Source organism: Leptonotus elevatus, chromosome 3 (genome assembly GCF_054856555.1).
Source record: "Leptonotus elevatus isolate MCC_2025b chromosome 3, RoL_Lele_1.0, whole genome shotgun sequence".
NCBI classification, from domain to species: domain Eukaryota; kingdom Metazoa; phylum Chordata; class Actinopteri; order Syngnathiformes; family Syngnathidae; genus Leptonotus; species Leptonotus elevatus.
In genome coordinates this window covers 26,189,616-26,212,493 of record NC_141241.1, presented here as the reverse complement: position 1 = coordinate 26,212,493, position 22,878 = coordinate 26,189,616, and the positions used below count along the sequence as shown (strand labels likewise).

The 22,878-nt window shown below is 45.2% G+C and overlaps 16 non-coding genes across 16 annotated transcripts; 13 read left to right on the top strand and 3 right to left on the bottom strand.

The window, feature by feature from the left end:
- Positions 1-243: 243 nt before the first annotated feature.
- On the bottom strand, positions 244-315 carry trnad-guc (transfer RNA aspartic acid (anticodon GUC)). The gene has a single exon. It is a non-coding gene; the product is annotated as a tRNA-Asp (tRNA).
- Positions 316-1,096: 781 nt separating this feature from the next.
- On the top strand, positions 1,097-1,169 carry trnav-cac (transfer RNA valine (anticodon CAC)). Its single transcript has one exon. It is a non-coding gene; the product is annotated as a tRNA-Val (tRNA).
- Positions 1,170-2,074: 905 nt separating this feature from the next.
- Positions 2,075-2,147, top strand: trnav-cac (transfer RNA valine (anticodon CAC)). The gene has a single exon. It is a non-coding gene; the product is annotated as a tRNA-Val (tRNA).
- A 257-nt stretch (positions 2,148-2,404) lies between these two features.
- trnav-cac (transfer RNA valine (anticodon CAC)) lies at positions 2,405-2,477 on the top strand. The gene has a single exon. It is a non-coding gene; the product is annotated as a tRNA-Val (tRNA).
- A 1,841-nt stretch (positions 2,478-4,318) lies between these two features.
- Positions 4,319-4,390, bottom strand: trnad-guc (transfer RNA aspartic acid (anticodon GUC)). The gene has a single exon. It is a non-coding gene; the product is annotated as a tRNA-Asp (tRNA).
- Positions 4,391-5,171: 781 nt separating this feature from the next.
- On the top strand, positions 5,172-5,244 carry trnav-cac (transfer RNA valine (anticodon CAC)). The gene has a single exon. It is a non-coding gene; the product is annotated as a tRNA-Val (tRNA).
- Positions 5,245-6,149: 905 nt separating this feature from the next.
- trnav-cac (transfer RNA valine (anticodon CAC)) lies at positions 6,150-6,222 on the top strand. The gene has a single exon. It is a non-coding gene; the product is annotated as a tRNA-Val (tRNA).
- A 257-nt stretch (positions 6,223-6,479) lies between these two features.
- trnav-cac (transfer RNA valine (anticodon CAC)) lies at positions 6,480-6,552 on the top strand. Its single transcript has one exon. It is a non-coding gene; the product is annotated as a tRNA-Val (tRNA).
- Positions 6,553-8,392: 1,840 nt separating this feature from the next.
- trnad-guc (transfer RNA aspartic acid (anticodon GUC)) lies at positions 8,393-8,464 on the bottom strand. The gene has a single exon. It is a non-coding gene; the product is annotated as a tRNA-Asp (tRNA).
- A 781-nt stretch (positions 8,465-9,245) lies between these two features.
- Positions 9,246-9,318, top strand: trnav-cac (transfer RNA valine (anticodon CAC)). The gene has a single exon. It is a non-coding gene; the product is annotated as a tRNA-Val (tRNA).
- A 586-nt stretch (positions 9,319-9,904) lies between these two features.
- trnav-cac (transfer RNA valine (anticodon CAC)) lies at positions 9,905-9,977 on the top strand. Its single transcript has one exon. It is a non-coding gene; the product is annotated as a tRNA-Val (tRNA).
- A 257-nt stretch (positions 9,978-10,234) lies between these two features.
- Positions 10,235-10,307, top strand: trnav-cac (transfer RNA valine (anticodon CAC)). Its single transcript has one exon. It is a non-coding gene; the product is annotated as a tRNA-Val (tRNA).
- A 906-nt stretch (positions 10,308-11,213) lies between these two features.
- Positions 11,214-11,286, top strand: trnav-cac (transfer RNA valine (anticodon CAC)). The gene has a single exon. It is a non-coding gene; the product is annotated as a tRNA-Val (tRNA).
- Positions 11,287-11,543: 257 nt separating this feature from the next.
- On the top strand, positions 11,544-11,616 carry trnav-cac (transfer RNA valine (anticodon CAC)). Its single transcript has one exon. It is a non-coding gene; the product is annotated as a tRNA-Val (tRNA).
- A 2,694-nt stretch (positions 11,617-14,310) lies between these two features.
- Positions 14,311-14,383, top strand: trnav-cac (transfer RNA valine (anticodon CAC)). The gene has a single exon. It is a non-coding gene; the product is annotated as a tRNA-Val (tRNA).
- Positions 14,384-16,277: 1,894 nt separating this feature from the next.
- trnav-cac (transfer RNA valine (anticodon CAC)) lies at positions 16,278-16,350 on the top strand. Its single transcript has one exon. It is a non-coding gene; the product is annotated as a tRNA-Val (tRNA).
- Positions 16,351-22,878: the final 6,528 nt, after the last annotated feature.

Genomic DNA, 22,878 nt, shown 5'->3' with positions numbered 1-22,878 from the left:
AAAGCAAGCCAGCTAGGCTGATTTCCAGCAGTGCTAACAAGTTGAAGTTCAGAGTCTGTTTCCATACAGACTGTGTTTGCCTCACACGCGAATGGTCCCCGTCTCGAGACCGGGTGGAAACATTGGAATTTTCTTTAATTTTGCAATGAAAACTGAGCATCCAAAAGATTGTTTTCACAAACACCACCTCCGCGTCGGGGAATCGTCCCCAAGCATCCAAAAGATTGTTTTCACAAAAACCACCTCCCCGTCGGGGAATTGAACCCCGGTCTTCCCCGTGACAGGGGGACATACTATCCACTATACTAACGAGGATAGAAGGGCTATACAACTCCCTCCTGGTCGGGTGTAGAGGGGAACCTGTCCTCGAAAAATGGAAAAGCCAGCCAGCTCGGCTGATTTCCAGCAGTGGTAACAAGTTGAAATTAAGCGTCTGTTTCCATAGTACAGTGGTTATCACGTTCGCCTCACACGCGAAAGGTCCCCGGCTCGAGACCGGGTGGAAACATGGCAATTTTCTTTAATTGTGCAATGACAACTGAGCAGCCAAAAGGTTGTTTTCACAAACACAACCTCCCCGTCGGGGAATCTAACCCCGGTCTTCCCCGTGACAGGGTGAGATACTATCCACTACACTAACAAGGACAGAAGGCCAATACAACTACCTCCTGGTCGGGTGTAGAGGGGGGAACCTGTCCTTGAAAACTGGAAAAGCCAGCCAGCTGGTTTGATTTCCGGCAGTGCTAACAAGTTGAAGTTCAGAGTCTGTTTCCATAGTGTAGTGGTTATCATGTTCACCTCACAAGTGAAAGGTCCCCGGTTCGAGACCGGTGGAAACATGGGAATTTTCTTTAATTTTGAAATGACAACTGAGCAGCCAAAAGATTGTTTTCACAAACACCACCTCCCCGTCGGGGAATTGAACCCCGGTCTTCCCCGTGACAGGGGGAGATACTATCCACTATACTAACGAGGATAGAAGGGCTATACAAATCCCTCCTAGTCGGGTGTAAAGGGGAACCTGTCCTCGAAAACTGGAAAAGCCAGACAGCTAGGCTGATTTCCAGCAGTGCTAACAAGTTGAACTTCAGAGTCTGTTTCCATAGTGTAGTGGTTATCACGTTCGCCTCACACGCGAAAGGTCCCTGGCTCGAGACCGGGTGGAAACATGGCAATTTTCTTTAATTTTGCAATGAAACCTGAGTATCCAAAAGATTGTTTTCACAAACACCACATCCACGTCAGGGAATCGAACCCCGGTCTTTTCGTGACAGGGGGAGATACTATCCACTATACTAACGAGTATAGCAGGGTGATACAACTCCCTCCTGGTCGGGTGTAAAGTGGAACCTGTCCTCGAAAACTGGAAAAACCAGCCAGCGAGGCTGATTTCCAGCATTGCTAACAAGTTGAAGTTCAGAGTATGTTTCCATAGTGTAGTGGTTATCACGTTCGCCTCACACGCGAAAGGTCCCCGGGTGGAAACATAGCAATTTTCTTTAATTTTGCAATGAAAACTGAGCATCCCCAAAAAAAAATTCACAAAGACAACCTCCCCTTCGGGGAATCTTACCCCGGTCTTACCCGTGACAGGGGGAGATACTATCCACTATACTAACGAGGATAGAAGGGCTAGACAACCCCCTCCTGGTCGGGTGTAAAGGGGAACCTATCCTCGAAAACTGGAAAAGCCAGCCAGCAAGGCTGATTTCCAGCAGTGCTAACAAGTTGAAGTTAAGCGTCTTTTTCCATAGTGTAGTGGTTATCACGTTCGCCTCACACGCGAAAGGTCCCCGGCTCGAGACCGGGTGGAAACATGGTAATTTTCTTTAATTTTGCAATGACAACTGAGCAGCCAAAAGATTATTTTCACAAACACCACCTCCCCGTCGGGGAATCGAACCCCGGTCTTCCCCGTGACAGGGGGAGATACTATACACTATACTAACGAGGATAGAAGGGCTATACAACTCCCTCCTGGTCGGGTGTAAAGGGGAACCTGTCCTCGAAAACTGGAAAAGCCAGCCAGCTAGGCTGATTTCCAGCAGTGCTAACAAGTTGAAGTTCAGGATATGTTTCCATAGTGTAGTGGTTATCACGTTCGCCTCACACGCGAAAGGTCCCCGGCTCGAGACCGGGTGGAAACATGGTAATTTTCTTTAATTTTGCAATGACAACTGAGCAGCCAAAAGATTATTTTCACAAACACCACCTCCCCGTCGGGGAATCGAACCCCGGTCTTCCCCGTGACAGGGGGAGATACTATACACTATACTAACGAGGATAGAAGTGCTATACAACTCCCTCCTGGTCGGGTGTAAAGGGGAACCTGTCCTCGAAAACTGGAAAAGCCAGCCAGCTAGGCTGATTTCCAACAGTGCTAACAAGTTGAAGTTCAGAGTATGTTTCCATAGTGTAGTGGTTATCACGTTCGCCTCACACGCGAAAGGTACCTGGCTCGAGACCGGGTGGAAACATGGTAATTTTCTTTAATTTTGCAATGACAACTGAGCAGCCAAACGATTGTTTTCACAAACACCACCTCACCGTCGGGGAATCGAACCCCGGTCTTCCCCGTGACAGGGGAAGATACTATCCACTATAGTAACGAGGATAGAAGGGCTATACAACTCCCTCCTGGTCGGGTGTAAAGGGGAACCTGTCCTCGAAAACTGGAAAAGCCAGCCAGCTAGGCTGATTTCCAGCATTGCTAACAAGTTGAAGTTCAGAGTATGTTTCCATAGTGTAGTGGTTATCACGTTCGCCTCACACGCGAAAGGTCCCTGACTCGAGACCGGGTGGGAACATGGCAATTTTCTTTAATTTTGCAATGAAACCTGAGCATCCAAAAGATTGTTTTCACAAACACCACATCCACATCAGGGAATCGAACCCCGGTCTTTTCCGTGACAGGGGGAGATACTAGCCACTATACTAACGAGGATAGCAGGGCTATACAACTCCCTCCTGGTCGGGTGTAGAGGGGAACCTGTCCTCGAAAACTGGAAAAAACAACCAGCGAGGCTGATTTCCAGCAGTGCTAACAAGTTGAAGTTCAGAGTCTGTTTCCATAGTGTAGTAGTTATCACGTTCGCCTGACACGCGAAAGGTCCCAGGGTGGAAACATAGCAATTTTCTTTAATTTTGCAATGAAAACTGAGCATCCAAAAAATTGTTTTCACAAACACCACCTCCGCGTCGGGGAATCAAACCCCGGTCTTCCCCGTGACAGGGGGAGATACTATCCACTACACTAACGAGGACAGAAGGCCAATACAACTACCTCCTGGTCGTGTGTAGAGGGGAACCTCTCCTCGAAAACTGGAAAAGCCAGCCAGCTAGTTTGATTTCCGGCAGTGCTAACAAGTTGAAGTTCAGAGTCTGTTTCCATAGTGTAGTGGTTATCATGTTTGCCTCACAAGCGAAAGGTCCCCGGCTCGAGACCGGTGGAAACATGGGAATTTTCTTTAATTTTGCAATGAAAACTGAGTATCCAAAAGATTGTTTTCACAAACACCACCTCCGCGTCGGGGAATCATCCCCAAGCATCCAAATGATTGTTTTCACAAAAACCACCTCCCCGTCGGGGAATCGAACCCCGGTCTTCCCCGTGACAGGGGGAGATACTATCCACTATACTAACGAGGATAGAAGGGCTATACAACTCCCTCCTGGTCGGGTGTAAAGGGGAACCTGTGCTAGAAAACTGGAAAAGCCAGCCAGCTCGGCTGATTTCCAGCAGTGCTAACAAGTTGAAGTTTAGAGTCTGTTTCTATAGTGTAGTGGTTATCACGTTCGCCTAACACGCGGGTAGAAACATGACCATTTTTTTGGGGTTTGCAATGAAAACTTAGCAGCCAAAAGATTGTTTTCACAAACACCACCTACCCGTCCGGGAATCGTCTCGAAGCATCCAAAAGATTGTTTTCACAAAAACCACCTCCCCGTCGGGGAATCGAACCCCGGTCTTCCCCGTGACAGGGGCAGATACTATCCACTATACTAACGAGGATAGAAGGGCTAGACAACTCCCTCCTGGTCGGGTGTAGAGGGGAACCTGTCCTTGAAAACTGGAAAAGCAAGCCAGCTAGGCTGATTTCCAGCAGTGCTAACAAGTTGAAGTTCAGAGTCTGTTTCCATACAGACTGTGTTTGCCTCACACGCGAATGGTCCCCGTCTCGAGACCGGGTGGAAACATTGGAATTTTCTTTAATTTTGCAATGAAAACTGAGCATCCAAAAGATTGTTTTCACAAACACCACCTCCGCGTCGGGGAATCGTCCCCAAGCATCCAAAAGATTGTTTTCACAAAAACCACCTCCCCGTCGGGGAATTGAACCCCGGTCTTCCCCGTGACAGGGGGACATACTATCCACTATACTAACGAGGATAGAAGGGCTATACAACTCCCTCCTGGTCGGGTGTAGAGGGGAACCTGTCCTCGAAAAATGGAAAAGCCAGCCAGCTCGGCTGATTTCCAGCAGTGGTAACAAGTTGAAATTAAGCGTCTGTTTCCATAGTACAGTGGTTATCACGTTCGCCTCACACGCGAAAGGTCCCCGGCTCGAGACCGGGTGGAAACATGGCAATTTTCTTTAATTGTGCAATGACAACTGAGCAGCCAAAAGGTTGTTTTCACAAACACAACCTCCCCGTCGGGGAATCTAACCCCGGTCTTCCCCGTGACAGGGTGAGATACTATCCACTACACTAACAAGGACAGAAGGCCAATACAACTACCTCCTGGTCGGGTGTAGAGGGGGGAACCTGTCCTTGAAAACTGGAAAAGCCAGCCAGCTGGTTTGATTTCCGGCAGTGCTAACAAGTTGAAGTTCAGAGTCTGTTTCCATAGTGTAGTGGTTATCATGTTCACCTCACAAGTGAAAGGTCCCCGGTTCGAGACCGGTGGAAACATGGGAATTTTCTTTAATTTTGAAATGACAACTGAGCAGCCAAAAGATTGTTTTCACAAACACCACCTCCCCGTCGGGGAATTGAACCCCGGTCTTCCCCGTGACAGGGGGAGATACTATCCACTATACTAACGAGGATAGAAGGGCTATACAAATCCCTCCTAGTCGGGTGTAAAGGGGAACCTGTCCTCGAAAACTGGAAAAGCCAGACAGCTAGGCTGATTTCCAGCAGTGCTAACAAGTTGAACTTCAGAGTCTGTTTCCATAGTGTAGTGGTTATCACGTTCGCCTCACACGCGAAAGGTCCCTGGCTCGAGACCGGGTGGAAACATGGCAATTTTCTTTAATTTTGCAATGAAACCTGAGTATCCAAAAGATTGTTTTCACAAACACCACATCCACGTCAGGGAATCGAACCCCGGTCTTTTCGTGACAGGGGGAGATACTATCCACTATACTAACGAGTATAGCAGGGTGATACAACTCCCTCCTGGTCGGGTGTAAAGTGGAACCTGTCCTCGAAAACTGGAAAAACCAGCCAGCGAGGCTGATTTCCAGCATTGCTAACAAGTTGAAGTTCAGAGTATGTTTCCATAGTGTAGTGGTTATCACGTTCGCCTCACACGCGAAAGGTCCCCGGGTGGAAACATAGCAATTTTCTTTAATTTTGCAATGAAAACTGAGCATCCCCAAAAAAAAATTCACAAAGACAACCTCCCCTTCGGGGAATCTTACCCCGGTCTTACCCGTGACAGGGGGAGATACTATCCACTATACTAACGAGGATAGAAGGGCTAGACAACCCCCTCCTGGTCGGGTGTAAAGGGGAACCTATCCTCGAAAACTGGAAAAGCCAGCCAGCAAGGCTGATTTCCAGCAGTGCTAACAAGTTGAAGTTAAGCGTCTTTTTCCATAGTGTAGTGGTTATCACGTTCGCCTCACACGCGAAAGGTCCCCGGCTCGAGACCGGGTGGAAACATGGTAATTTTCTTTAATTTTGCAATGACAACTGAGCAGCCAAAAGATTATTTTCACAAACACCACCTCCCCGTCGGGGAATCGAACCGCGGTCTTCCCCGTGACAGGGGGAGATACTATACACTATACTAACGAGGATAGAAGTGCTATACAACTCCCTCCTGGTCGGGTGTAAAGGGGAACCTGTCCTCGAAAACTGGAAAAGCCAGCCAGCTAGGCTGATTTCCAGCAGTGCTAACAAGTTGAAGTTCAGAGTATGTTTCCATAGTGTAGTGGTTATCACGTTCGCCTCACACGCGAAAGGTCCCCGGCTCGAGACCGGGTGGAAACATGGTAATTTTCTTTAATTTTGCAATGACAACTGAGCAGCCAAAAGATTATTTTCACAAACACCACCTCCCCGTCGGGGAATCGAACCCCGGTCTTCCCCGTGACAGGGGGAGATACTATACACTATACTAACGAGGATAGAAGTGCTATACAACTCCCTCCTGGTCGGGTGTAAAGGGGAACCTGTCCTCGAAAACTGGAAAAGCCAGCCAGCTAGGCTGATTTCCAGCAGTGCTAACAAGTTGAAGTTCAGAGTATGTTTCCATAGTGTAGTGGTTATCACGTTCGCCTCACACGCGAAAGGTACCTGGCTCGAGACCGGGTGGAAACATGGTAATTTTTTTTAATTTTGCAATGACAACTGAGCAGCCAAACGATTGTTTTCACAAACACCACCTCACCGTCGGGGAATCGAACCCCGGTCTTCCCCGTGACAGGGGAAGATACTATCCACTATAGTAACGAGGATAGAAGGGCTATACAACTCCCTCCTGGTCGGGTGTAAAGGGGAACCTGTCCTCGAAAACTGGAAAAGCCAGCCAGCTAGGCTGATTTCCAGCATTGCTAACAAGTTGAAGTTCAGAGTATGTTTCCATAGTGTAGTGGTTATCACGTTCGCCTCACACGCGAAAGGTCCCTGACTCGAGACCGGGTGGGAACATGGCAATTTTCTTTAATTTTGCAATGAAACCTGAGCATCCAAAAGATTGTTTTCACAAACACCACATCCACATCAGGGAATCGAACCCCGGTCTTTTCCGTGACAGGGGGAGATACTAGCCACTATACTAACGAGGATAGCAGGGCTATACAACTCCCTCCTGGTCGGGTGTAGAGGGGAACCTGTCCTCGAAAACTGGAAAAAACAACCAGCGAGGCTGATTTCCAGCAGTGCTAACAAGTTGAAGTTCAGAGTCTGTTTCCATAGTGTAGTAGTTATCACGTTCGCCTGACACGCGAAAGGTCCCAGGGTGGAAACATAGCAATTTTCTTTAATTTTGCAATGAAAACTGAGCATCCAAAAAATTGTTTCACAAACACCACCTCCGCGTCGGGGAATCAAACCCCGGTCTTCCCCGTGACAGGGGGAGATACTATCCACTACACTAACGAGGACAGAAGGCCAATACAACTACCTCCTGGTCGTGTGTAGAGGGAAACCTCTCCTCGAAAACTGGAAAAGCCAGCCAGCTAGTTTGATTTCCGGCAGTGCTAACAAGTTGAAGTTCAGAGTCTGTTTCCATAGTGTAGTGGTTATCATGTTTGCCTCACAAGCGAAAGGTCCCCGGCTCGAGACCGGTGGAAACATGGGAATTTTCTTTAATTTTGCAATGAAAACTGAGTATCCAAAAGATTGTTTTCACAAACACCACCTCCGCGTCGGGGAATCATCCCCAAGCATCCAAATGATTGTTTTCACAAAAACCACCTCCCCGTCGGGGAATCGAACCCCGGTCTTCCCCGTGACAGGGGGAGATACTATCCACTATACTAACGAGGATAGAAGGGCTATACAACTCCCTCCTGGTCGGGTGTAAAGGGGAACCTGTGCTAGAAAACTGGAAAAGCCAGCCAGCTCGGCTGATTTCCAGCAGTGCTAACAAGTTGAAGTTTAGAGTCTGTTTCTATAGTGTAGTGGTTATCACGTTCGCCTAACACGCGGGTAGAAACATGACCATTTTTTTGGGGTTTGCAATGAAAACTTAGCAGCCAAAAGATTGTTTTCACAAACACCACCTACCCGTCCGGGAATCGTCTCGAAGCATCCAAAAGATTGTTTTCACAAAAACCACCTCCCCGTCGGGGAATCGAACCCCGGTCTTCCCCGTGACAGGGGCAGATACTATCCACTATACTAACGAGGATAGAAGGGCTAGACAACTCCCTCCTGGTCGGGTGTAGAGGGGAACCTGTCCTTGAAAACTGGAAAAGCAAGCCAGCTAGGCTGATTTCCAGCAGTGCTAACAAGTTGAAGTTCAGAGTCTGTTTCCATACAGACTGTGTTTGCCTCACACGCGAATGGTCCCCGTCTCGAGACCGGGTGGAAACATTGGAATTTTCTTTAATTTTGCAATGAAAACTGAGCATCCAAAAGATTGTTTTCACAAACACCACCTCCGCGTCGGGGAATCGTCCCCAAGCATCCAAAAGATTGTTTTCACAAAAACCACCTCCCCGTCGGGGAATTGAACCCCGGTCTTCCCCGTGACAGGGGGACATACTATCCACTATACTAACGAGGATAGAAGGGCTATACAACTCCCTCCTGGTCGGGTGTAGAGGGGAACCTGTCCTCGAAAAATGGAAAAGCCAGCCAGCTCGGCTGATTTCCAGCAGTGGTAACAAGTTGAAATTAAGCGTCTGTTTCCATAGTACAGTGGTTATCACGTTCGCCTCACACGCGAAAGGTCCCCGGCTCGAGACCGGGTGGAAACATGGCAATTTTCTTTAATTGTGCAATGACAACTGAGCAGCCAAAAGGTTGTTTTCACAAACACAACCTCCCCGTCGGGGAATCTAACCCCGGTCTTCCCCGTGACAGGGTGAGATACTATCCACTACACTAACAAGGACAGAAGGCCAATACAACTACCTCCTGGTCGGGTGTAGAGGGGGGAACCTGTCCTTGAAAACTGGAAAAGCCAGCCAGCTGGTTTGATTTCCGGCAGTGCTAACAAGTTGAAGTTCAGAGTCTGTTTCCATAGTGTAGTGGTTATCATGTTCACCTCACAAGTGAAAGGTCCCCGGTTCGAGACCGGTGGAAACATGGGAATTTTCTTTAATTTTGAAATGACAACTGAGCAGCCAAAAGATTGTTTTCACAAACACCACCTCCCCGTCGGGGAATTGAACCCCGGTCTTCCCCGTGACAGGGGGAGATACTATCCACTATACTAACGAGGATAGAAGGGCTATACAAATCCCTCCTAGTCGGGTGTAAAGGGGAACCTGTCCTCGAAAACTGGAAAAGCCAGACAGCTAGGCTGATTTCCAGCAGTGCTAACAAGTTGAACTTCAGAGTCTGTTTCCATAGTGTAGTGGTTATCACGTTCGCCTCACACGCGAAAGGTCCCTGGCTCGAGACCGGGTGGAAACATGGCAATTTTCTTTAATTTTGCAATGAAACCTGAGTATCCAAAAGATTGTTTTCACAAACACCACATCCACGTCAGGGAATCGAACCCCGGTCTTTTCGTGACAGGGGGAGATACTATCCACTATACTAACGAGTATAGCAGGGTGATACAACTCCCTCCTGGTCGGGTGTAAAGTGGAACCTGTCCTCGAAAACTGGAAAAACCAGCCAGCGAGGCTGATTTCCAGCAGTGCTAACAAGTTGAAGTTCAAATTCTTTTTCCATAATGTAGTGGTTATCACGTTCGCCTCACACGCGAAAGGTCCCCGGCTCGAGACCGGGTGGAAACATGGTAATTTTCTTTAATTTTGCAATGACAACTGAGCAGCCAAAAGATTATTTTCACAAACACCACCTCCCCGTCGGGGAATCGAACCGCGGTATTCCCCGTGACAGGGGGAGATACTATACACTATACTAACGAGGATAGAAGTGCTATACAACTCCCTCCTGGTCGGGTGTAAAGGGGAACCTGTCCTCGAAAACTGGAAAAGCCAGCCAGCTAGGCTGATTTCCAGCAGTGCTAACAAGTTGAAGTTCAGAGTATGTTTCCATAGTGTAGTGGTTATCACGTTCGCCTCACACGCGAAAGGTCCCCGGCTCGAGACCGGGTGGAAACATGGTAATTTTCTTTAATTTTGCAATGACAACTGAGCAGCCAAAAGATTATTTTCACAAACACCACCTCCCCGTCGGGGAATCGAACCCCGGTCTTCCCCGTGACAGGGGGAGATACTATACACTATACTAACGAGGATAGAAGTGCTATACAACTCCCTCCTGGTCGGGTGTAAAGGGGAACCTGTCCTCGAAAACTGGAAAAGCCAGCCAGCTAGGCTGATTTCCAGCAGTGCTAACAAGTTGAAGTTCAGAGTATGTTTCCATAGTGTAGTGGTTATCACGTTCGCCTCACACGCGAAAGGTACCTGGCTCGAGACCGGGTGGAAACATGGTAATTTTCTTTAATTTTGCAATGACAACTGAGCAGCCAAACGATTGTTTTCACAAACACCACCTCACCGTCGGGGAATCGAACCCCGGTCTTCCCCGTGACAGGGGAAGATACTATCCACTATAGTAACGAGGATAGAAGGGCTATACAACTCCCTCCTGGTCGGGTGTAAAGGGGAACCTGTCCTCGAAAACTGGAAAAGCCAGCCAGCTAGGCTGATTTCCAGCATTGCTAACAAGTTGAAGTTCAGAGTATGTTTCCATAGTGTAGTGGTTATCACGTTCGCCTCACACGCGAAAGGTCCCCGGGTGGAAACATAGCAATTTTCTTTAATTTTGCAATGAAAACTGAGCATCCCCAAAAAAAAATTCACAAAGACAACCTCCCCTTCGGGGAATCTTACCCCGGTCTTACCCGTGACAGGGGGAGATACTATCCACTATACTAACGAGGATAGAAGGGCTAGACAACTCCCTCCTGGTCGGGTGTAAAGGGGAACCTATCCTCGAAAACTGGAAAAGCCAGCCAGCAAGGCTGATTTCCAGCAGTGCTAACAAGTTGAAGTTAAGCGTCTTTTTCCATAGTGTAGTGGTTATCACGTTCGCCTCACACGCGAAAGGTCCCCGGCTCGAGACCGGGTGGAAACATGGTAATTTTCTTTAATTTTGCAATGACAACTGAGCAGCCAAAAGATTATTTTCACAAACACCACCTCCCCGTCGGGGAATCGAACCCCGGTCTTCCCCGTGACAGGGGGAGATACTATACACTATACTAACGAGGATAGAAGGGCTATACAACTCCCTCCTGGTCGGGTGTAAAGGGGAACCTGTCCTCGAAAACTGGAAAAGCCAGCCAGCTAGGCTGATTTCCAGCAGTGCTAACAAGTTGAAGTTCAGGATATGTTTCCATAGTGTAGTGGTTATCACGTTCGCCTCACACGCGAAAGGTCCCCGGCTCGAGACCGGGTGGAAACATGGTAATTTTCTTTAATTTTGCAATGACAACTGAGCAGCCAAAAGATTATTTTCACAAACACCACCTCCCCGTCGGGGAATCGAACCCCGGTCTTCCCCGTGACAGGGGGAGATACTATACACTATACTAACGAGGATAGAAGTGCTATACAACTCCCTCCTGGTCGGGTGTAAAGGGGAACCTGTCCTCGAAAACTGGAAAAGCCAGCCAGCTAGGCTGATTTCCAGCAGTGCTAACAAGTTGAAGTTCAGAGTATGTTTCCATAGTGTAGTGGTTATCACGTTCGCCTCACACGCGAAAGGTACCTGGCTCGAGACCGGGTGGAAACATGGTAATTTTCTTTAATTTTGCAATGACAACTGAGCAGCCAAACGATTGTTTTCACAAACACCACCTCACCGTCGGGGAATCGAACCCCGGTCTTCCCCGTGACAGGGGAAGATACTATCCACTATAGTAACGAGGATAGAAGGGCTATACAACTCCCTCCTGGTCGGGTGTAAAGGGGAACCTGTCCTCGAAAACTGGAAAAGCCAGCCAGCTAGGCTGATTTCCAGCATTGCTAACAAGTTGAAGTTCAGAGTATGTTTCCATAGTGTAGTGGTTATCACGTTCGCCTCACACGCGAAAGGTCCCTGACTCGAGACCGGGTGGGAACATGGCAATTTTCTTTAATTTTGCAATGAAACCTGAGCATCCAAAAGATTGTTTTCACAAACACCACATCCACATCAGGGAATCGAACCCCGGTCTTTTCCGTGACAGGGGGAGATACTAGCCACTATACTAACGAGGATAGCAGGGCTATACAACTCCCTCCTGGTCGGGTGTAGAGGGGAACCTGTCCTCGAAAACTGGAAAAAACAACCAGCGAGGCTGATTTCCAGCAGTGCTAACAAGTTGAAGTTCAGAGTCTGTTTCCATAGTGTAGTAGTTATCACGTTCGCCTGACACGCGAAAGGTCCCAGGGTGGAAACATAGCAATTTTCTTTAATTTTGCAATGAAAACTGAGCATCCAAAAAATTGTTTTCACAAACACCACCTCCGCGTCGGGGAATCAAACCCCGGTCTTCCCCGTGACAGGGGGAGATACTATCCACTACACTAACGAGGACAGAAGGCCAATACAACTACCTCCTGGTCGTGTGTAGAGGGGAACCTCTCCTCGAAAACTGGAAAAGCCAGCCAGCTAGTTTGATTTCCGGCAGTGCTAACAAGTTGAAGTTCAGAGTCTGTTTCCATAGTGTAGTGGTTATCATGTTTGCCTCACAAGCGAAAGGTCCCCGGTTCGAGACCGGTGGAAACATGGGAATTTTCTTTAATTTTGCAATGAAAACTGAGTATCCAAAAGATTGTTTTCACAAACACCACCTCCGCGTCGGGGAATCATCCCCAAGCATCCAAATGATTGTTTTCACAAAAACCACCTCCCCGTCGGGGAATCGAACCCCGGTCTTCCCCGTGACAGGGGGAGATACTATCCACTATACTAACGAGGATAGAAGGGCTATACAACTCCCTCCTGGTCGGGTGTAAAGGGGAACCTGTGCTAGAAAACTGGAAAAGCCAGCCAGCTCGGCTGATTTCCAGCAGTGCTAACAAGTTGAAGTTTAGAGTCTGTTTCTATAGTGTAGTGGTTATCACGTTCGCCTAACACGCGGGTAGAAACATGACCATTTTTTTGGGGTTTGCAATGAAAACTTAGCAGCCAAAAGATTGTTTTCACAAACACCACCTACCCGTCCGGGAATCGTCTCGAAGCATCCAAAAGATTGTTTTCACAAAAACCACCTCCCCGTCGGGGAATCAAACCCCGGTCTTCCCCGTGACAGGGGCAGATACTATCCACTATACTAACGAGGATAGAAGGGCTAGACAACTCCCTCCTGGTCGGGTGTAGAGGGGAACCTGTCCTTGAAAACTGGAAAAGCAAGCCAGCTAGGCTGATTTCCAGCAGTGCTAACAAGTTGAAGTTCAGAGTCTGTTTCCATACAGACTGTGTTTGCCTCACACGCGAATGGTCCCCGTCTCGAGACCGGGTGGAAACATTGGAATTTTCTTTAATTTTGCAATGAAAACTGAGCATCCAAAAGATTGTTTTCACAAACACCACCTCCGCGTCGGGGAATCGTCCCCAAGCATCCAAAAGATTGTTTTCACAAAAACCACCTCCCCGTCGGGGAATTGAACCCCGGTCTTCCCCGTGACAGGGGGAGATACTATCCACTATACTAACGAGGATAGAAGGGCTATACAACTCCCTCCTGGTCGGGTGTAGAGGGGAACCTGTCCTCGAAAAATGGAAAAGCCAGCCAGCTCGGCTGATTTCCAGCAGTGGTAACAAGTTGAAATTAAGCGTCTGTTTCCATAGTACAGTGGTTATCACGTTCGCCTCACACGCGAAAGGTCCCCGGCTCGAGACCGGGTGGAAACATGGCAATTTTCTTTAATTGTGCAATGACAACTGAGCAGCCAAAAGGTTGTTTTCACAAACACAACCTCCCCGTCGGGGAATCTAACCCCGGTCTTCCCCGTGACAGGGTGAGATACTATCCACTACACTAACAAGGACAGAAGGCCAATACAACTACCTCCTGGTCGGGTGTAGAGGGGGGAACCTGTCCTTGAAAACTGGAAAAGCCAGCCAGCTGGTTTGATTTCCGGCAGTGCTAACAAGTTGAAGTTCAGAGTCTGTTTCCATAGTGTAGTGGTTATCATGTTCACCTCACAAGTGAAAGGTCCCCGGTTCGAGACCGGTGGAAACATGGGAATTTTCTTTAATTTTGAAATGACAACTGAGCAGCCAAAAGATTGTTTTCACAAACACCACCTCCCCGTCGGGGAATTGAACCCCGGTCTTCCCCGTGACAGGGGGAGATACTATCCACTATACTAACGAGGATAGAAGGGCTATACAAATCCCTCCTAGTCGGGTGTAAAGGGGAACCTGTCCTCGAAAACTGGAAAAGCCAGACAGCTAGGCTGATTTCCAGCAGTGCTAACAAGTTGAACTTCAGAGTCTGTTTCCATAGTGTAGTGGTTATCACGTTCGCCTCACACGCGAAAGGTCCCTGGCTCGAGACCGGGTGGAAACATGGCAATTTTCTTTAATTTTGCAATGAAACCTGAGTATCCAAAAGATTGTTTTCACAAACACCACATCCACGTCAGGGAATCGAACCCCGGTCTTTTCGTGACAGGGGGAGATACTATCCACTATACTAACGAGTATAGCAGGGTGATACAACTCCCTCCTGGTCGGGTGTAAAGTGGAACCTGTCCTCGAAAACTGGAAAAACCAGCCAGCGAGGCTGATTTCCAGCAGTGCTAACAAGTTGAAGTTCAAATTCTTTTTCCATAATGTAGTGGTTATCACGTTCGCCTCACACGCGAAAGGTCCCCGGCTCGAGACCGGGTGGAAACATGGTAATTTTCTTTAATTTTGCAATGACAACTGAGCAGCCAAAAGATTATTTTCACAAACACCACCTCCCCGTCGGGGAATCGAACCGCGGTCTTCCCCGTGACAGGGGGAGATACTATACACTATACTAACGAGGATAGAAGTGCTATACAACTCCCTCCTGGTCGAGTGTAAAGGGGAACCTGTCCTCGAAAACTGGAAAAGCCAGCCAGCTAGGCTGATTTCCAGCAGTGCTAACAAGTTGAAGTTCAGAGTATGTTTCCATAGTGTAGTGGTTATCACGTTCGCCTCACCAGCGATAGGTCCCTGGCTCGAGACCGGGTGGAAACATGGTAATTTTCTTTAATTTTGCAATGACAACTGAGCAGCCAAACGATTGTTTTCACAAACACCACCTCACCGTCGGGGAATCGAACCCCGGTCTTCCCCGTGACAGGGGGAGATACTATCCACTATAGTAACGAGGATAGAAGGGCTATACAACTCCCTCCTGGTCGGGTGTAAAGGGGAACCTGTCCTCGAAAACTGGAAAAGCCAGCCAGCAAGGCTGATTTCCAGCATTGCTAACAAGTTGAAGTTCAGAGTATGTTTCCATAGTGTAGTGGTTATCACGTTCGCCTCACACGCGAAAGGTCCCTGACTCGAGACCGGGTGGGAACATGGCAATTTTCTTTAATTTTGCAATGAAACCTGAGCATCCAAAAGATTGTTTTCACAAACACCACATCCACATCAGGGAATCGAACCCCGGTCTTTTCCGTGACAGGGGGAGATACTAGCCACTATACTAACGAGGATAGCAGGGCTATACAACTCCCTCCTGGTCGGGTGTAAAGTGGAACCTGTCCTCGAAAACTGAAAAAAACAACCAGCGAGGCTGATTTCCAACAGTGCTAACAAGTTGAAGTTCAGAGTCTGTTTCCATAGTGTAGTAGTTATCACGTTCGCCTGACACGCGAAAGGTCCCAGGGTGGAAACATAGCAATTTTCTTTAATTTTGCAATGAAAACTGAGCATCCAAAAAATTGTTTTCTCAAACACCACCTCCGCGTCGGGGAATCAAACCCCGGTGTTCCCCGTGACAGGGGGAGATACTATCCACTACACTAACGAGGACAGAAGGCCTATACAACTACTTCCTGGTCGGGTGTAGAGGGGAACCTGTCCTCGAAAACTGGAAAAGCCAGCCAGCTAGTTTGATTTCCGGCAGTGCTAACAAGTTGAAGTTCAGAGTCTGTTTCCATAGTGTAGTGGTTATCATGTTCGCCTCACACGCGGAAGGTCCACGGCTCGAGACCGGTGGAAACATGGGAATTTTCTTTAATTTTGCAATGAAAACTGAGCATCCAAAAGATTGTTTTCACAAAAACCACCTCCCCGTCGGGGAATCGAACCCCGGTCTTCCCCGTGACAGGGGGAGATACTATCCACTATACTAACGAGGATAGAAGGGCTATACAACTTCCTCCTGGTCGGGTGTAAAGGGGAACCTGTCCTCGAAAAATGGAAAAGCCAGCCCGCTCGGCTGATTTCCAGCATTGGTAACAAGTTGAAATTAAGCGTCTGTTTCCATAGTGCAGTGGTTATCACGTTCGCCTCACACGCGAAAGGTCCCCGGCTCGAGACCGGGTGGAAACATGGCAATTTTCTTTAATTGTGCAATGACAACTGAGCAGCCAAAAGGTTGTTTTCACAAACACAACCTCCCCGTCGGGGAATCTAACCCCGGTCTTCCCCGTGACAGGGTGAGATACTATCCACTACACTAACAAGGACAGAAGACCAATACAACTACCTCCTGGTCGGGTGTAGAGGGGAACCTGTCCTTGAAAACTGGAAAAGCCAGCCAGCTAGTTTGATTTCCGGCAGTGCTAACAAGTTGAAGTTCAGAGTCTGTTTCCATAGTGTAGTGGTTATCATGTTTGCCTCACAAGCGAAAGGTCCCCGGCTCGAGACCGGTGGAAACATGGGAATTTTCTTTAATTTTGCAATGAAAACTGAGCATCCAAAAGATTGTTTTCACAAACACCACCTCCGCGTCGGGGAATCATCCCCAAGCATCCAAAAGATTGTTTTCACAAAAACCACCTCCCCGTCGGGGAATCGAACCCCGATCTTCCCCGTGACAGGGGGAGATACTATCCACTATACTAACGAGGATAGAAGGGCTATACAACTTCCTCCTGGTCGGGTGTAAAGGGGAACCTGTCCTCGAAAAATGGAAAAGCCAGCCAGCTCGGCTGATTTCCAGCAGTGCTAACAAGTTGAAGTTAAGCGTCTGTTTCCATAGTGTAGTGGTTATCACGTTCGCCTAACACACGGGTAGAAACATGACCAATTTCTTTGGGTTTGCAATGACAACTGATTAGCCAAAAGATTGTTTTCACAAACACCACCTCCCCGTCGGGGAATCGTCCCCAAGCATCCAAAAGATTGTTTTCACAAAAAACACCTCCCCGTCGGGGAATCTGATGAGTTATTAACATTGTTTTTCAGTTTTAAATTATATTTTAGCCGTTTTAGATTTAGTTAACTCAGTATGGCTAAATGAATAGCATTTTTATGTGTCTCACACTCCTGAGAAAATAAGGGAGTGTATGGGTCTGGTATCTGTCTCTTCCGAAGGAGACGGGCCGATGTGTGATTGTTTTTCTCTAATCTGATTTATAGCTATGGGAACTTGCTGAACTTGCAGAAGGGAGGAGAGAGGGATTTTCTTGTATTCATTCAGTTGTAACCAGGTGTGTTGTGGGCTGACCTTTTTATGAACCCTCTTTGTGAATAAATAACGATGTGGGCCAAGAGAAAGGATCACATTTGAACAGAGCACTGCTTGGGTGACTTGTCTTATGTGAATCAGAAGCTTCTGGTAATTAAAACCTTTGCAAAGGAACTTCTTCAACAGAATCTCACCATTCAGTTAATTGAACACGCAAAGAGTACAATACTTAATATTGTCTACTCTAACAAATGGTGACCGCCGACGCTGAATTATAACGAATGGTCTCCTCCGTTGAACCAAACGGATGGTGTTATTCTGACGTGGAACAAGCTGCGGCGTTCAAGGACGGGCGGAACTTCTAGGCCTAAATAAATAAAGTACGGTAAGTGGAGACTGTTATCCACGTAGAAGAGGTTGTGTCTGTCTGGTCCGCTGCAGCTGGTTTTTTCGTCTTCCAAATTGTCTAAATTTTAAATGAGATCTGTGTGAACAGGTTATATAGTTTGATGTCGTTAGAGAGTTGATAATTCCGACGATATTGAACTAAACACGTCGTGGAGTGGTGCATTTGAAGGTGACGTGATGCAGACTCGAAGTGATGAAGCTTTTTTTGTACAGGAAGAAATAGCGGTTAATTTTTTGATTTGTTTTGTTTTTTGTCAACGCTATGAAGAATCCTTAGACCATAATATATATTGAATAAAAGGGTTTGCCGGATGACTTAACAAGTCTTTCTTGTTTACTAAGGATCGCGAAGATTATGGTACGCGCTTCTGTTTTTTTAAGCAGTTTTGGCCGGATTTGAGGACAAGTAACATAATTGTTCATGGCTCTTGGTGTGAAAGTTCTCTACACGTAATATGTCTTTTATTTGAAAAAGCGCCTGTTTGAAATTGAACAGAAAGGGGTCCAGGTTGATTACAGCGATGATTGGATTTTGTATCACTGTATTTGCAATCGAGAGATTACGTGATTTATTTTATTTTGTTGGCGCTTCTACAATATGTAGTTTTTGAGGTCAGGATTCCCGTTTGAATTCCTTTTGTTCCACGGTTGAGTTCGTTAGTGCGTGACAATTTCTTAAGAAAATGAGCGCCTTGCAGAAATTTTGCAAAATATGGAGAACAGTTTAGCTCAGCGGGATTGGGTAACCGCTGTGTATAAACGAGAGGTCACGTAATTCTTATGTCTGTCTGTGTGTGGCCATATGTGTTAACATATTGAACTATTAATACTAAAAGTGAGACGTCACTGTATTAAAACCGAATGTATACATCAAAAACTACAAACAAAATGGAGGCGATTTCGACCCGGATACAGAATGGTTTGTCCTGAATGCGCTTCCGGTTCAGGGAAAAATAAAAGCGTCGATGAACAATGAAAAAACGAACTGTGGATCGATTGTATAAAAAGCTTTCGCTGGACAAAATGGTATGTCAGACTTTTGTATTTTCTTTGTTGGTAATGAAAAAAGGCTGAATTTGATGCTAAAATGACTCCAGCATTTGTGGAGCAGTTTACGGGTGGTTTGTTCAAAGTTACCCGTTTACTGAAATCACCGTATAAAACTGCGGTTTGAATGCTATAAGATTTGTAGACAACGAATTGATAGAATAACACCGTTTATTATTTTATAATGACTGAAGAGTGTGTGCGTATGCATTTGAGTGTGTGACCTAGCTTCTAAAAAGGTGGGGGCTATTATTGTTATTGTGTGTGAGAAATGTGCATATGGGGATTTTGTTTGTTTTTCTTCAATATTTTAACTAAGTTTGGTGTTGTTTTGTGTGAGATGAGACTGTTGTGATAGTGGCGTTTGTTTTATTAATGGGAATATGATAAAATAGGTTTTGCGATTTATAATGTTAAGATTCCTCCCCCCCCCCCCCCCCCCGTTTCTAGGTTAGAAAAAAAAAAGTGGGGGCTGGGCTGTGCGCTGTGAGCATAATGTGTCCTCGTAATGGGACTTTTTCTTTGTCAAAATGGTAAGAGAGGAATGATAAACAATATAAAATAAGTAATAGTATTTGAAAGATATTGTTGAGTTTTTGAAAAAAGAATATTAAATTAGTGTTTTATTTTTATTTTTTATTTTTTTTTAGTGACTGAGCTAATAAATCTTTACACTTTAATGATTGATGACGATGGTTAATTTGTTAACTTTCCCTTTTCGGGACAAATGAATAAAGAGTAATGATAAAATAATGGCATTTTGTTTGAGAGTTGATATAATTATGCCTACATCTTTATAGCTGTGGCTGGAAGTAAGATAGTTGAATAAGGAGTTATGAATGTTTTTGGAATTGACATGTTGATAATGATTTTTAATATTTGTTTTTTTTTCTGAGTGTGTCATTTCAGAAACTGATGTTTGAGTTCCAAGGCAGATGAGGGTTTGATGGCCTTCACTGATGCGCCCCAGCTGCTGATACGTTGTATGGCTAGTAGCTATTTGAAGGGGTATTGAAAAAAGAAAAAAGAAAAAAGAAATGAATAAAGAGGCTGTGTTTTTTACGAAACATTTTTGAGAAAGCAGGGAGTGAACTGTCTTGCTATGATCCCATATCCTCAGTCTGGCATTTTTAGTGCATTGTATCAACGAGTGTGCATTTTTTTGATCAGGTGAGCTCTCAGAAAGACTGTGTGTCATCGGATCCACATTGCAGACTGCGTCTGAATGGATGTGGCAGAGATCAAAGGTCAAAAGCCGCAGAGCAACAGTCTTCTCGTCCTGTGCCTAAGAAAAACATGATGTTCAAATTCCTCAATGCCCAGTGACTGTGTATATGCCTCATTATAGTGACTTCTCCCCTATGGCTGTTTTGCATCCAGAGGAAATCTAAATGCCTGCTCTGAACATTGCTGCCACAGCAGCCGCCATGCTGGCCAGGACTGAACATTGACAACAGCTGCCGTCCTGCCTTTTGCTGGGGGTCTGGACTGAGAAAGTTGGTGGTCGGAATGAGATGTGATCCATTCAGTAAAATGCTACATAGTGATATGCAAGGCATTTTTAATGTGTTGAGTGGGGAGCTGTGATCTATAGCAAGATATTTCAGGAAATTGAAAACGACATATGTAAATTTGAAATGAGGGATTGAGAAAATTTATTTCAATCTATAGCCTACTAAATTTTTGCCTATATTTTTGGGAGAATCAGTTTCTGAATTGGTACAATGGGAATTTTATTAATATGTTATGATATGATATATTTTTATTTTCCCCGTGAGGAACTTTTTTGGACTTCGTCCAGCTGCAGCTATAGTATAAAATAAATAATAGAATAAAATGAGTAGTAACAAGTAAAAGACTAACTAAGAGTTTGATGGCTAAGTTTGATTTTTTTTTTTTAACAGCACTGTGATTTATAAATCCCAGAAATATTTTGTGTGCTGTGTTTTTTATGAGCCCCGCTAATATGTGAAAGATTAGCAGTTTGAAGATGATTTTTAGTTTGATTAAATCTAGGAAATGGTAGATATTTGTGAATTTTGTGTGATTTTATCCTCAGCCCCACTAATCTATAAAAGAGGTGAGGTTGATTGGCAATTTAAATAATTTTCGGGACTCTAGGAGAATTAGAGTAATATGGTTACCTCTATTTTTTATGGTCCCAAAGTCATCATATATTAGTGTCTTAAGTTGTATCTGCTTATGTTTAGTTTTATAGTGTTTTGTAGCTCTTTTGTTTATCTCATAGCCTGATTTAGAGGGTTGAGTTATTTATGACGTTTTTTGAGTTATGAGGTCTCTATTTTGTCCTCCCTTTATCTTGACGTGTTTGAAAAAATCAGTGGATCTTTGTCAAATGAGGGAGTTTATGTTTAAGAATTTAACCAATGTAGACGAGTTAGAAAATTAAAATCAAACTTAAAAACGAAATTAAAAAGGTTGTGGGGTATCGGCCTACACCCCAATTGACAGGATGAGTTTGAAAGTGATAATCCACAGTTTGAATATGAAGAAATCTACCAGAGGAAATCGATCGCAAAGTAAGTCTGAAGCAAGCAAGGACAATAATGCATATTTGCCGAATGAAGGTAATTACATTATATTATATATTTTATTTTGGAATCACATTTGAAAAATGTAATGTTTGGAGCCCAGTGTTTGCAAAAGAGTATAGATAATATGAATATATGTGAGTTTTTCCCAGCATGCCAGGATTCGGCCGGTCATGGGATTCTGGGAAGAGAATAAGAGATATGAAAGGCACAGTTATGCAAATTTAGAACAAATTTAGTCATGGTAAAAAATTACCTATTATTGAACAAAACCTATTTGAAAGATAAATATTTATAAGCTCTGTCTTATATTAATGAATGAGCGAATGTCATTTAACTCAATCAAGGGCTGGGCTCTATTTTAATGTCACAAAAATAGATCTTTTCCTGTTCCAACAGCACAGGACCTACGGATCTTAATCAAATAACATTTATTAATCCCAACTAACAAAAACTATCAGGGTTTTTTCCTCCAAATAAAATTTATGTGAGTTTATGAGAAACTAAAAATGAAAAGTTTCTGCACTCAGGAGAACGGCCCCAGGGGGTTGGTGAAAATTCCACATCTGGTCTACAAGTCTTCCGGAGACGTGCCAGGCTCGGCTATCTCATCAACTGATGATCATCAATCTTATCACCTCCGACCTGGAGCCACGTCAGCTGACCCAGTGATCGTTTTGGAGCGGCCGTTTCGACATCATTCGTCACCGTTTGAGGACATCAGTCAACGGATCAAGTCAAGTGCCTTTTCTTGGGCAATCATTCCAAGAAGAGTCAAATTTTTCGGGCAGAATAATCCCGTGACAAATCGAAGAATTTGGGTAGTCTACCCCAAATTCTTAAAGAAGAGACGAACTATTGCGACACTCTTTTCATTAAAAAAAAAAAAAAAAAAAAAAAAGACCTTCAAAGAACTTCATCACAAGATGGCTTCAAAGAACACATATTCGTCTGCCGATATATTGCGACACTTTTTAATGAACAACATTTTATGTTAAGCCTCACATATGCTATGCTTATTTCACTAAAAATCTTTTAAATGTATCAAATTGTTTTTTAATGTCATATGATTGCTAAACTACCTCCTCTTCTGCTAAAGGGATGTTTTAAGGATAATTATTTTTATCACACAACCATTGAAAAAAAATGTTTTAATGTGTTGAGCTCTCAAGAGCTCAAATGAGGGAATGATGAGTTATTAACATTGTTTTTCAGTTTTAAATTATATTTTAGCCGTTTTAGATTTAGTTAACTCAGTATGGCTAAATGAATAGCATTTTTATGTGTCTCACACTCCTGAGAAAATAAGGGAGTGTATGGGTCTGGTATCTGTCTCTTCCGAAGGAGACGGGCCGATGTGTGATTGTTTTTCTCTAATCTGATTTATAGCTATGGGAACTTGCTGAACTTGCAGAAGGGAGGAGAGAGGGATTTTCTTGT